Below are 12,002 nucleotides of genomic sequence, written 5' to 3'. Positions count from 1 at the left end.
ATCATTAAGGGTATCTTCACATTCAAATTATTGGAGCCAGCAGGGATTTTCCCCTCCCCTCCTAAAATGCGTAATCAATTGATAACCGATTAAGCAAGTCCTCTTTTGAAATACACCCTTGACTCATCCCATCCCAAATTTTCTTATCCAGTGTGTGGTGACATACATTTCCAATTTGATTTATTTACTTCCTTCTTTTCTTTCTTTCTTTCTTTCTTTCTTTCTTTCTTTCTTTCTTTCTTTCTTTCTTTCCTGCAATAACTGGCACAGAGGCCAGTTGTGCACAGGAAGGAATTTCCTTGCCGTTTCATGATTCTCAGAGACTTATTCATTTATTATTTCATGTATTTATTGCATTTATAGCCTCTTTCCCCCCCCCCCCCAAGGAGCTCAAGGTGGAAATACGTGCCTTGTTCCCCTTCTCATTTAATCCCCACAACAGACTGACAAGATAGGACAGGCTGCAAGGTGGAGACTGGCGCCCACGGTGACACCCAGCGAGCTTCATGGCTGAGTGGGGATTTGAACCCTGGTCTCTCCCAGCCCTTAGTCCGACAAATCCAACCACTACACCACACTGCCTCTCGCAACAGAGGCAAATAATTGCTCGCCTTCTAACATTGCGTATGCCATCAAAAGCCAGCAGTGCCCTTCGGCTCTATATTGGACAAACAGGCCAAACCCTACGCCAAAGGATTAATGGACATAAATCTGACATCAGGAATCATGACAGAGAAACCAGTAGGAGAACACTTCAGTCTCCCAGGACATTCAGTATAAGATCTTAAAGCAGCTGTCTTATTACAAAAGAATTTCAGAAACAGACTTGAAAGAGAAGTTGCTGAATTACAACTTATCACTAACTATGGAAAACTATGGAGAGATCTGGTCTGAATAGAGATATGGGATTCCTGACTCATTACATATGCTAATCATCTGCATACTATTCCTTGCTTTTTCCTGTAGGACTAATTGCAGTCGTTAACAGTCATCAACAGGTTGACCATACCCACTGAGTCAATCACCCAGCTCCTAAAACCCCACCCTCCCACTATATACACTATATACACTGTTTCAGTGTATCTGAAGAAGTGTGCATGCACATTAAAGCTTATACCCAGAACAAACTTATTTGGTCTATAAGGTGCTACTAGACAATTTTTACTATTTTCATTCCAGAGGCAAATAGTTAACTAAAGAGAAAATGTGCTTCCTGGTTCTTTTCTGATTTTGTGGGGTGAGGGAAGTGACGCTGAGCTTAAAGAGCCTTACTCTCGAGTAAGTCCACAACTTTGGAGACCCTTTAGAGGTGCTGGCTTAAAAGAAGACTATGGATGGCTGTGATATGTCTGGTTATTATTTATAGATAGCATTTATGTGTCCCAAGTCTGCAAGGTTTATAATAGCAATGCACACGTCCGCACACAGACAACAGACACATACAAAAATCAGGTTGCAAATTTGGGAAAGTCCCGCTGGAGAAACACTGTCACTCAAAGCAGACAGTTCTGGACTAAGATGGATCGATGGATTTGATTCAGGATACGACAGATTCCCATTTCCAATCACTGCATTCTTAAACTTGACCCATACCACTAAAACAGAATGCTTCAATTATATTTGATATTTCCCTAAGCAAACCATGGTGATATTTCAGCTCCCTTCTTCTGTTGCAGATGATGGAGGCATCTTAGCTGAATACAATTATCAATAAAAACAAGACAGCAGTGACTTTGTATTTGCTATAGGGTCCTTTCGGGTCGGGGGGAGTTCTCTGCAAGGCGGTAGGGCTAAGTATTTCCTCGGCTGCAGAGAGTGTTTTGCCAGATGTTAACGACTGAGATTTTAAGAGCATGGACCTGAATGCAAAATCTGGGCTTTCCTAAATAGAGAGCATCTCTCGAGGCACATTTATCTCAACAGTCACCGTTCTGCCTAACCACATAAACTGCAGGCAGCAATCTCCCGGGACATCTTCTTGAACCCGGTTTTTCACCTCGGCAATGAAAATCCCCTAAACCGATTGCCGGACAGCTATCGTAATAGTTTTGAGGGCCTAAATGCATATCAAATTCCATCGTAATTCTTTTTACCTCTTTGAGGGTTCAGAATAAAAAAAAAAATGTATGTATTGTATTAAATGAAAAGTAAAAATAAGTAATATTCATTTTTTAAATAAATACAGGATTTAGATAGTAGCTCTGTCCTAATCTTACTGATGCTATAAACTGGAATTTAACTTTTAATACTCGGTGGCATATTTATTTGTGATTTCAGGCTGTATGCAGTGTCAGCCCTACTCAGAGTAAGCCCACTGATTGTAAGCGAGCAATCCCTATGCACAAGAAAGGGGCACAGAGCAAAGTGCCGTAAATTAAGCCGGCGTAAATTTACACCGGATCCAAACCCCAGTCACCGATGGGGCTACTAAGCCTGGCAGACAGAAAATAAAAACTTTTAAATCGTGCTCTGCTCCGTGACTCTCCTGAATGGGCTTAGGATCCGACTTCTGTTGCCATCTCTAGTCCTGCCCCTTTCATGCCCCCTTTGGGGGGGGGGACTTACGCCAGCCTCGGCTCAGCACAGGAAAAGATCATTTCCGGATCGGGTCCACTGCCCATCTAAACATGCACCGTGTCCTCACAGTGGCCAAGCAGATCTTGCTCCAAATGGGCCGTGATCGTCCCCCGAATCAGTGCCACTGGCAGTGGTGCTTCTCCAACGCTGGCGGAGGTGGCGATCAGACAGGGCACCCGTGGGTGTGCCACCTTGATAGCTTCTGCTGCCTGAAGCAGGGCCAGATTTAGGTTTGAGGAGGCCCTAAGCTACTGAAGGTAATGGGGCCCTTGATATGGATAAATGCCCCCCATCCAAACATTGACTACCATCAATGCAGGCAAGAAAAAAAAATCATTTTCATTTTTATCATCTACAATACTGTTTTATTTATTATTTATTTATTAGAAGACATCTGTTTAGGGAAGCTTTTAATGTTTGATGCATTACTGTATTTTAATATTCTGTTGGAAGTCGCCCAGAGTGGCTGGGGAAGCCCAACCAGATGGGCGGGGTATAAATAAATAAATAAATTATTATTATTATTATTATTATTATTATTATTATTATTATTATTATTTTATAGTATAGTACACTGATCACTGCTTTCATTTTATGGATCCGTGGTCCCGTTAGATAGCAAAATGCATGTTCGATTGCTGTTTTAGGGGTTGTTTTTACAAGTCTGGAACGGATTAACCCGATTTGCATTACCTTCTATGGGAAAGCGCGCCTTGGTTTCGGAACGCTTTGGTTTTGGAACGGACTTCCGGAACAGATTATGTTTGAGAACCAAGGTACCGCTGTATATAGAAATGAGCAAATCAGGGATATTTGAGGGAGCAGGCTAGCAGTCAGGGCCCATGATGTACATCATAGGAGCCTACACAACACAAAACACGGTTGCTGTATGTAGCTTTTATTTTATTTTATTTTTATCTTATATTTTGGAAATGTGCATCCAGGTTTTTTCCCCTTTAATTTTTTGGGGGGCCCCCAAGAGAGTGGGGCCCTGAGCTATAGCTTGTTTAGCTTATACGTAAATCCGGCACGATCCGAGCACACTTTTATTTCCAGTAACTGGTATTAGAAACATCGTCTGATACAGTTCAGTGTCTGGAGCAGTGATTTCTCCTTCTGCTTATTTATTTGCATGTTATTAATTCCACGTACTCAACTAATTGCAACAATATCGATTACATACCGCAGATGACACCATGGTAGGGAGAAAATCGTGGGTCCTGGGTTCATTAGGAAAACTTGTCAAAAGGCTCAATTTAGCACTATTTCAGGCCCTGAATTTAATGTTCACTGTGCGACGATATCTCCGGTTTTTACAACCACCGTTCTTGCTGTGGCGACTGGGGTGCCAGCCACTCCCTTAGGTCTTGCCATTTAATAATTCCCAGAGACCTCGAGGAGGTAAACGTCCCACTTAATTGTGCTATTAAAAGCAGATTAGGTCATTAGACAAATTCGTGGATGAGGAAGGCATGGGGGCTGTGTACCACCTCCACCATTTGGGGTATTATGGGCTGTATTCGACTGTGTTCTCTTCTGCCTAGGAATTAATGGACCTCAGTTAGTCACCTCTGTTCATTTCGGTGGGTCTACTTTGAGTAAGACCCCTGTGCCTCTGAATTCCAGTTACTGGTGATCACAAGGGAGAGAGCTGGCTGCTGGTTTTATGCACGGCTTCTGGACTTTGCAGAAGACAAGATACTGCATTTAATGGGCTGTTGGTCTGATCTAGCATGCTTTTTATTATTTAATAATAATAATAATAATAAACATTAGCTAAGCTTGCAAGCCTCAATCAGTTTGATCAGTATCTAATCAGCTAAAACTCTAGAAGATCAACAAGAGGAGAGGGTCATTTTAAATGGCAGGGCTGAGAACAGAGTTATTTATGTATATTTTTACAGAATATCTCTGCAGCCTTTAAAGTTTTATACAGGCTCTTAAAGCTGCTCATAAGCTTGAAGGCAAAATAAAAAATATCGGAGGCAGTACTGGTTTTGGAGCCGACCAAAACCTTTTCATTATTTCTACCTAATATGTAAGTTTGACCTAGAATTTAATATATAATTTTATATTATAAATTTTATTTTGTAATGTATATTTTAAAACTGCAGATCCCCCCCCCTAAAAATTAAGCCTAACTCGTTTTTAACATCTAGCTTTTATCAGTAAACTTAATGCAAGTTTTATATGTATTTTTTGTAAACCACTTAGAACTTTTGATAGAGATAGAAATCAATATTTCTGTGACATGATTATTAGTTTTATCCAAGTAACTTTTTAAATTACATTTTATGAATATTGCGTTATCTATTTTACATTTGTAATTATGTTTCTATGCTGTAAACCAAACTGTGGCTTTCCGGTGAAGAAAAGTCAGCGAAGGAAGAACAATCATCAATGCACCCAAGTAAAATCACCCACAACAGTTTATTTAATTTTTTTAATTTAGCCCATTGAGCTTCTTTTGATTCTGGTTTCTTACTTGATCAAGGACGTAAACAGAGCGTGAAGCATCCATTTACTGCTTCGTATTGCAAGGTAACCTGCATGGAATTTGGCTAACCTGCACGTTCATTTTGATTTAACAGATTAATTAATTGATCCATCACTTCACTGGCAAATGATCAGCCAGCTGACAAATCTTGTAACTGGTTGACAGCCCTGGATTTAGGGCTCTTTCTCACACCCTCCAAGTGTCCCTGTTTTCCAGGGACAGTCCCGGATTTGCAGAAGCCGTCCTGGTTTCCAATTTGACCCTGGAATGTCCCACATTTCCTTCGGACGTCCCTATTTTCACCGGAGAAATTTTGGAGTATATGGAGTTAGGGGACCCCTGAGCTAAGGAGACAAGGAACTAAGCAATCTTGAGAAGACACCTGAAGGCAGCCCTGTACAGGGAAGGGGTGGTGTTTTTTTTAATGTTTAATGTTTTATTATGTTTCTCTGTATAAGTTGGAAGCTGCCCAGAGTGGCTGGGGCAAACCAGTCAGATGGGCGGGGTATAAATAATAAAATTGTTATCATGATGGAATAGGATGCCCCTATTTTAACTGGAGAAAAATTGGAGGGTATGCTTTCTCACAGATCCTAGAATCATAGGGACCCCAAGAGTCATCTAGTCCAGTCCCCTGCAATTTTCAGCTAAAGCATACCCCTCCATTTTAAGCCATATGTAAAGTAGACCCCTCCTCTCAATTGTATGTTATCTACATCAATGCAGATAACAACAACAACAACAACAAAACAACAACAACAATTTATTATTTATACCCCGCCCACCTGGCTGGGTTCCCCCAGCCACTCTGGGTGGCTCCCAACAGAATATTAAAAACATGATAAAACATCAAGCATTAAAAACTTCCCTAAACAGGGATGCCTTCAGATGTCTTCTAAAAGTCAGGTAGCTGTTTATTTCCTGGACATCTGAGGGGAGGGCGTTCCACAGGGAGGGCACCACCACCGAGAAGGCCCTGTGCCTGGTTCCCTGTAGCCTGGCTTCTCGTAGGGAGGGAACCGCCAGAAGACCCTTGGCGCTGGACCTCAGTGTCCGGACTGAACGATGGGGGAGGAGACGCTCCTTCAGGTATACTGGGCTGAGACTATTTAGGGCGTTCAAGGTCAACACCAACACTTTGAATTGCCCTCTCCTCCTCCATGAATCTGTCTAATCCTCTCATAAAGCCATCTAGGATGGCGGCCATAATTGCCTCTTGTGGGAAAGAGCTCCACAGTTTACTCATGTGCGGCATAGTTTCTTTCTTTCAAAGCCAACTCTACTTCATAGCCATAATGTCTCCATTATATTGACATGGTTCTCATGCGCTCCATGCGAGTTGCACCCCAATCCACCCCCTTCTGGGCATTTCTGCCCTTCTGGTGACCATGAAGCATATTTGTGGTGTCTTAGTTGTGGGCACAGACCTTTCCCCATCAACGCCCAGGTGTTGTGGCCTAGATAGAGTTCTTAAATGCAATAATCCCACTGGAATGAGCGAGCCACTGACTCGAGAGAACGTGCAGCTCTCTGGCCATTTAATTTTGGTTGGGTTATGAAACAGATTCCACAGAGCGGGTGCCACCACCAAGAAGGCCCTCTTCCTAGTTCCCTGTACCCTCACTTCTCGCAGGGAGGGAACCGCCAGAAGGCCCTCGGTGCTGGACCTCAGTGTCTGGGCTGAACGATTGGGGTGGATAATAATACTATCAGTCATACTGAGATTCCTGCATTGCACGCCTTGGCTCCCTTCCAAGTCTACAATTCTATGATTTTATGAAACCACAGGAGGGGAGAATTACTCGTGTGTTCAAATCCTGCTTGCAGGTTTCCCACAGGTATGTGGTCAGCCACTGTGAGACCAGGATGCCGGAGTAGATGGGCCATGGGCCTGATCCAAGGAACAGACTCCCTTGGGAGGTGGTGGAGTCTCCTTCCCTGTTTTAAAACCGAGGTTCGATGGCCATCGGCCAGGGATTCTTTGGCTGCCATTCCTGCATTGCAGGGGGGGTTGGACTAGATGACCCTTGGCATCCCAACCACGCCGTTCCGTGATCTAGCGGGCTCTTCTTATTTTCTCCCTCGGATTGGGATGTTTTCGAAACCACAAGGCTGCTGCGACCACAGAAATGGGGGCAAAAGAGGAGCTGTTCCAGATTAATTAATCCGATCCAAATGGTGTGACTTTCTGCGACACACCCTCTCCGAGGAACAAAAAAAGCAGGCCAATGAAACTGGTGCTTATAAATCTCGCAGACTGTCTCCTGGGCACATTTGGAAGCAGAGGGGGGAGAGGATGTGCAGAGGGGCAAAGTTTGGAAATCTCAACATCTGCTCCCCGAAGCGTCCCCCGGAGAAGCTGGCAGCCGGTCCTCATGAATTTTATTTGACTCTTTGAAATGCCAGCTCGCGTTATTTAGTTTAATAAGTTAAAGGAGGGGAGAGGAAGGGAGCTGGGGTGTGTGTGTGTGTGTGTGTGTGTGTGTGTGTGTGTGTGTAGATGTCTAACACTCTCTGCCCAGCGAGCCGCAGATGTTCTGGCTGTGCCAGGGAGAAGTTCTGCTTTTCCTCGCCACAAGTCAAGGTCTCGCTGCGACTCCTCAGAAACCAGAGGCTGCTTCTTCGGCCCGCCTGAGAGCTTTTGAGTCGCCATTGCACGGTTGCAAGAAAAGAAAGCAGCAGGAAGAATGCGCAGCATTGGGGTGGTGCAGGGAGAGAAAGAGACGATTTCTCCTCCTTGTCAAAACGAAAGAAAGGGTCTGGCATGACTTTTGCTCATTAGCCATTCCTATTTGTTTGACTGTGGAGTGTTTTGGTTGCATGTCTGGATCTTTTCCTCCCAGCCCAAGGGAGGGGAGCAGTCAAACCAGACTGGCCTGCCTTGTTTTCGTGCAACACGCCCTCCGTACGAAGACACACACACACACACACCTGCCTGCACAAGGCAGGCTGCTCCACACTCCGCTCTGAGCCAGGCCTGCAACGTGCTTTGGGGAGTAGAGAGACGTTGTAGTTTTCCATTCCTGCAAAGTTCCCTTGTTTATCCCAGGCAAGAACCTTTAGACAGGGTGAGCTGCTCTGTCAAGGTGCCCCTGCTCTCCCTCTGGACAAAGTGTGCTCAAAGTCGAAGGGCAGATAAGAGGGTTTTTTAAAAGGGGGGCCTCCAAGGATGGGTGGTGGGCGATTGCGGACGGACAGAGGTCTTCCGCAGACTCCTTCCCTGAGACAACTGCAATTCCCACCACCACCAGCCTCGGGTGCACGGAGCAATAAACCACAATAAAAGCCACAAGGCATCATGAAATAGCATCAATAAAAAAGTAAAAAAAAAAAAATTGCACGGAGCGGCAAAGAAAAACATTGCCGCTTTGGATGGCAAACAAGCGAATGGCAAACTATTAAAATGAAATTTCCATTTCGGCAAGAAATCAGACGTGGAAAAAGAAAAGGAAAGGCAGAAGGGAACAGTCAGGCATATGATCAGGGTGTTTGGGTTTAATTTAATGTCATATTTACATAGTATCCAAAGCCTTTAAAAAAAGAAGAAGGCAACAACTGAAATGTGGAAAGTATTCAAAACACAAGCAGGTTCGGATCCACCACCCACCACGGTTTCTGAAGTCACGTGAAATTTGTTTTCAACGCTCACAGAAGTTATGCCGAGGGAACTGAGTGTGATTGCTGTTGGAAATCTGGGGGCACCATTTGTTTGTTTGCATTTCAGTCCCACCATTTTTTTTTCTGAGGAGCTCACGGTGCCATGCAGGTTTCTTCTTCTCCTCCTCATTTCATCCCTACAAGAATGCTGTGAAGTAGGTTCGGATGAGAGTCAGTGAATGGCCCAAGGTCATCGATCGTAGAATATCTCGCCAGAGTGGTGCATGCTCTGGTTATTTCCCGCTTGGACTACTGCAATGCGCTCTACGTGGGGCTACCTTTGAAGGTGACCCGGAAACTACAACTAACCCAGAATGCGGCAGCTAGACTGGTGACTGGGAGTGGCTGCCGGGACCACATAACACCGGTCTTGAAAGACCTACATTGGCTCCCAGTACGTTTCCGAGCACAATTCAGAGTGTTGGTGCTGACCTTTAAAGCCCTAAACGGCCTCGGTCCTGTATACCTGAAGGAATGTCTCCACCCCCATCATTCAGCCTGGACACTGAGGTCCAGTGCCGAGGGCCTTCTGGCAGTTCCCTCATTGTGAGAAGTGAGGTTACAGGGAACCAGACAGAGGGCCTTCTTGGTAGTGGCACCCGCCCTGTGGAACGCCCTCCCTTCAGAAGTGAAGGAAATAAGCAGCTCTCTTATTTTTAAAAGACATCTGAAGGCAGCCCTGTTTAGGGAAGTTTTTAATATTTGATGCTGTATTGTTTTTAACACTCGATTGGGAGCCGCCCAGAGTGGCTGGGGAGACTCAGCCAGATGGGCGGGGTAGAAATATTATTATTATTATTATTATTATTATTATTATTATTATTTGAACTTATCCAAGGGTCATGTAGTCCAACCCCCTGCAATGCAGGAATATCAGCTCAAGCATCCAAGACAGGTGGCCCTCCGAACTCTGCTTTGTTGTTGTTGTTGTTTAGTCGTTTAGTCGTGTCCGACTCTTTGTGACCCCATGGACCAGAGCACGCCAGGCACCTCTGTCCTCCACTACCTCCCGCAGTTTGGTCAAACTCATGCTGGTAACCTCAAAAACACTATCCAACCATCTCGTCCTCTGTCGTCCCCTTCTCCTTGTGCCCTCCATCTTTCCCAGCATCAGTGTCTTCTCCAGGGAGTCTTCTCTTCTCATGAGGTGGCCAAAGTACTGGAGCCTCAGCTTCACGATCTGTCCTTCCAGTGAGCACTCAGGGCTGATTTCCTTCAGAATGGAGAGGTTGGATCTTCTTGCAGTCCATGGGACTCTCAAGAGTCTTCTCCAGCACCAGAATTCAAAAGCATCAATTCTTCGGCGATCAGCCTTCTTTATGGTCCAGCTCTCAATTCCATACATCACTACTGGGAAAACCATGGCTTTAACTATACGGACCTTTGTTGTCAAGGTGACGTCTCTACTTCTCAAGATGCTGTCTAGGCCTGTCATTGCCCTTCTCCCAAGAAGCAGGCATCTTTTAATTTCGTGGCTGCTGTCAACCTCTGCTTAAAAACCTCCAAAGAAGGAGAGTCCACAACCTCCCGAGGGAGACCCTTCCTCTGTCAAAAAGCTCTTACCATCAGAAAGTTCTTTGTGAAGTTTAGTCAGAATCTCCTTTCCTGCAACTTGAATCCATTGGTTTGAGTCCTACCTTCCAGACAGAGGCGAAGCAAACTGCTCCGGTACCTGGGGTGGCGCTCGTCCCACGGGAGCGTGGCATGCCCCAGGAATGCCGCCGATTGGGGGTTGGCATTTTGTGTTCCCCCCCCTTTGGAATGGCACCCGGGGCGGAACCGCCCCCCTGCTCCCACCTCGGAACACCCCTGCTTCCAGGATGGGAGAAAACAAGCTTGACCCAATGAGCTCGGTCCAGTATACCTGAAGGAGCATCTCCACCCCCATTGTTCTGCCCAGACACTGAGGTCCAGCGCCGAGGGCCTTCTGGCGGTTCCCTCCCTGCGAGAAGCCAAGTTACAAGGGACCAGGCAGAGGGCCTTCTCAGTAGTGGCACCCACCCTGTGGAACACCCTCCCACCAGATGTCAAAGAGAAAAACAACTACCAGATTTTTAGAAGACATCTGAAGGGAGCTCTGTTTAGGGAAGTTTTAAATGTTTAATAGGTTATTGTATTTTAATATTGTGTTGGAAGCTGTCCAGAGTGGCTGGAAAAACCCAGCCAGATGGGCGGGGTATAAATAATAAATTTATTATTATTATTATTACTATTATTATTATTATTATTATTAGGAGTGGCAAAAAGAGTGAAAGGGGCAAGACCAGGGGTGGGCAACCTAAGGCCCGGAGGCCGGATGCGGCCCAATCGCCTTCTCAATCCAGCCCACGGACGGTCTGGGAATCAGCGTGTTTTTACATGAGTAGAATTGTCCTTTTATTTAAACTGCATCTCTGGGGTATTTGTGGGGCATAGGAATTCATTCATCCCCCCCCAAATATAGTCCGCCCCCCAAGGTCTGAGGGACAGTAGACCGGCCCACGGCGGAAAAAGTTTGCTGACCCCTGCTCTAACCATTATGCGACGCTACCTGTGCAGATTATATGGTCACTTCCCAGCTTCAGGAGTCGCCTGCCTCACCCATGTCTGCCTATTCTCTCACACACATCTGCAATGGCCTTTCCAGTCTTGTGCAGCATTTCTACAGAAAACCAATCCTTTACCCATCAAACCTTTGTGAGTGCTAAGGCCACGGGCCCCATAGAGTTGGCACCACTGTTTCCAGGGTCAGTGGCAAGTGATGGATGTGGTTTCTCACAGCTCAAACTAATAAAAATTTACATGTGCACAAGTTTCCAAAGAGACCAGTTTCCAAAGAGACCAGTTCAACTATATCAATTGAAACAAAAAAATTCCTTCCAGTAGCACCTTAAAGACCAACTAAGTTAGTTCTTGGTATGAGCTTTCGTGTGCATGCACACTTCTTCAGATACACTGAAACAGAAGTTGCCAGATCCTTCTATATAGTGAGAAGGTGGGGAGGGGTATTACTCAGAAGGGTGGTGGGAATGGGTGATTGGCAGATAGCTGTGATGAGCCTGTTGACGGCTCTTAACGACTGCAGTGGGTCTGTAACTATATCAATTGAACACACCCGGCACTTGACCCGAAGGAACTGGTGATAAAATTTGCAAAGGAAAAGGATTTCGAATTGACACTTTTGAGAAACTTGCATTACAAAATCGCAATCCACAAGATTATTCAAAATGACCTGTGTGCTAAAACATTTCCTTTTGCATTTAAGAAAAAACAATCAAATATCATTGCATCA

General features: G+C 45.1%; 1 long non-coding RNA gene across 1 annotated transcript; it reads left to right on the top strand.

Moving 5' to 3' along the window:
* The first annotated feature begins 1,172 nt into the window (after positions 1–1,172).
* Positions 1,173–2,246, top strand: LOC144328111 (uncharacterized). Its single transcript, XR_013393348.1, has 2 exons — positions 1,173–1,278; positions 1,677–2,246. It is a non-coding gene; the product is annotated as an uncharacterized LOC144328111 (long non-coding RNA).
* Positions 2,247–12,002: the final 9,756 nt, after the last annotated feature.

This window comes from Podarcis muralis, chromosome 6 (assembly GCF_964188315.1).
Source record: "Podarcis muralis chromosome 6, rPodMur119.hap1.1, whole genome shotgun sequence".
NCBI classification, from domain to species: domain Eukaryota; kingdom Metazoa; phylum Chordata; class Lepidosauria; order Squamata; family Lacertidae; genus Podarcis; species Podarcis muralis.
The sequence above is the reverse complement of the archived record's forward strand: the minus strand, read 5'-3'. Positions and strand labels throughout refer to the sequence as shown.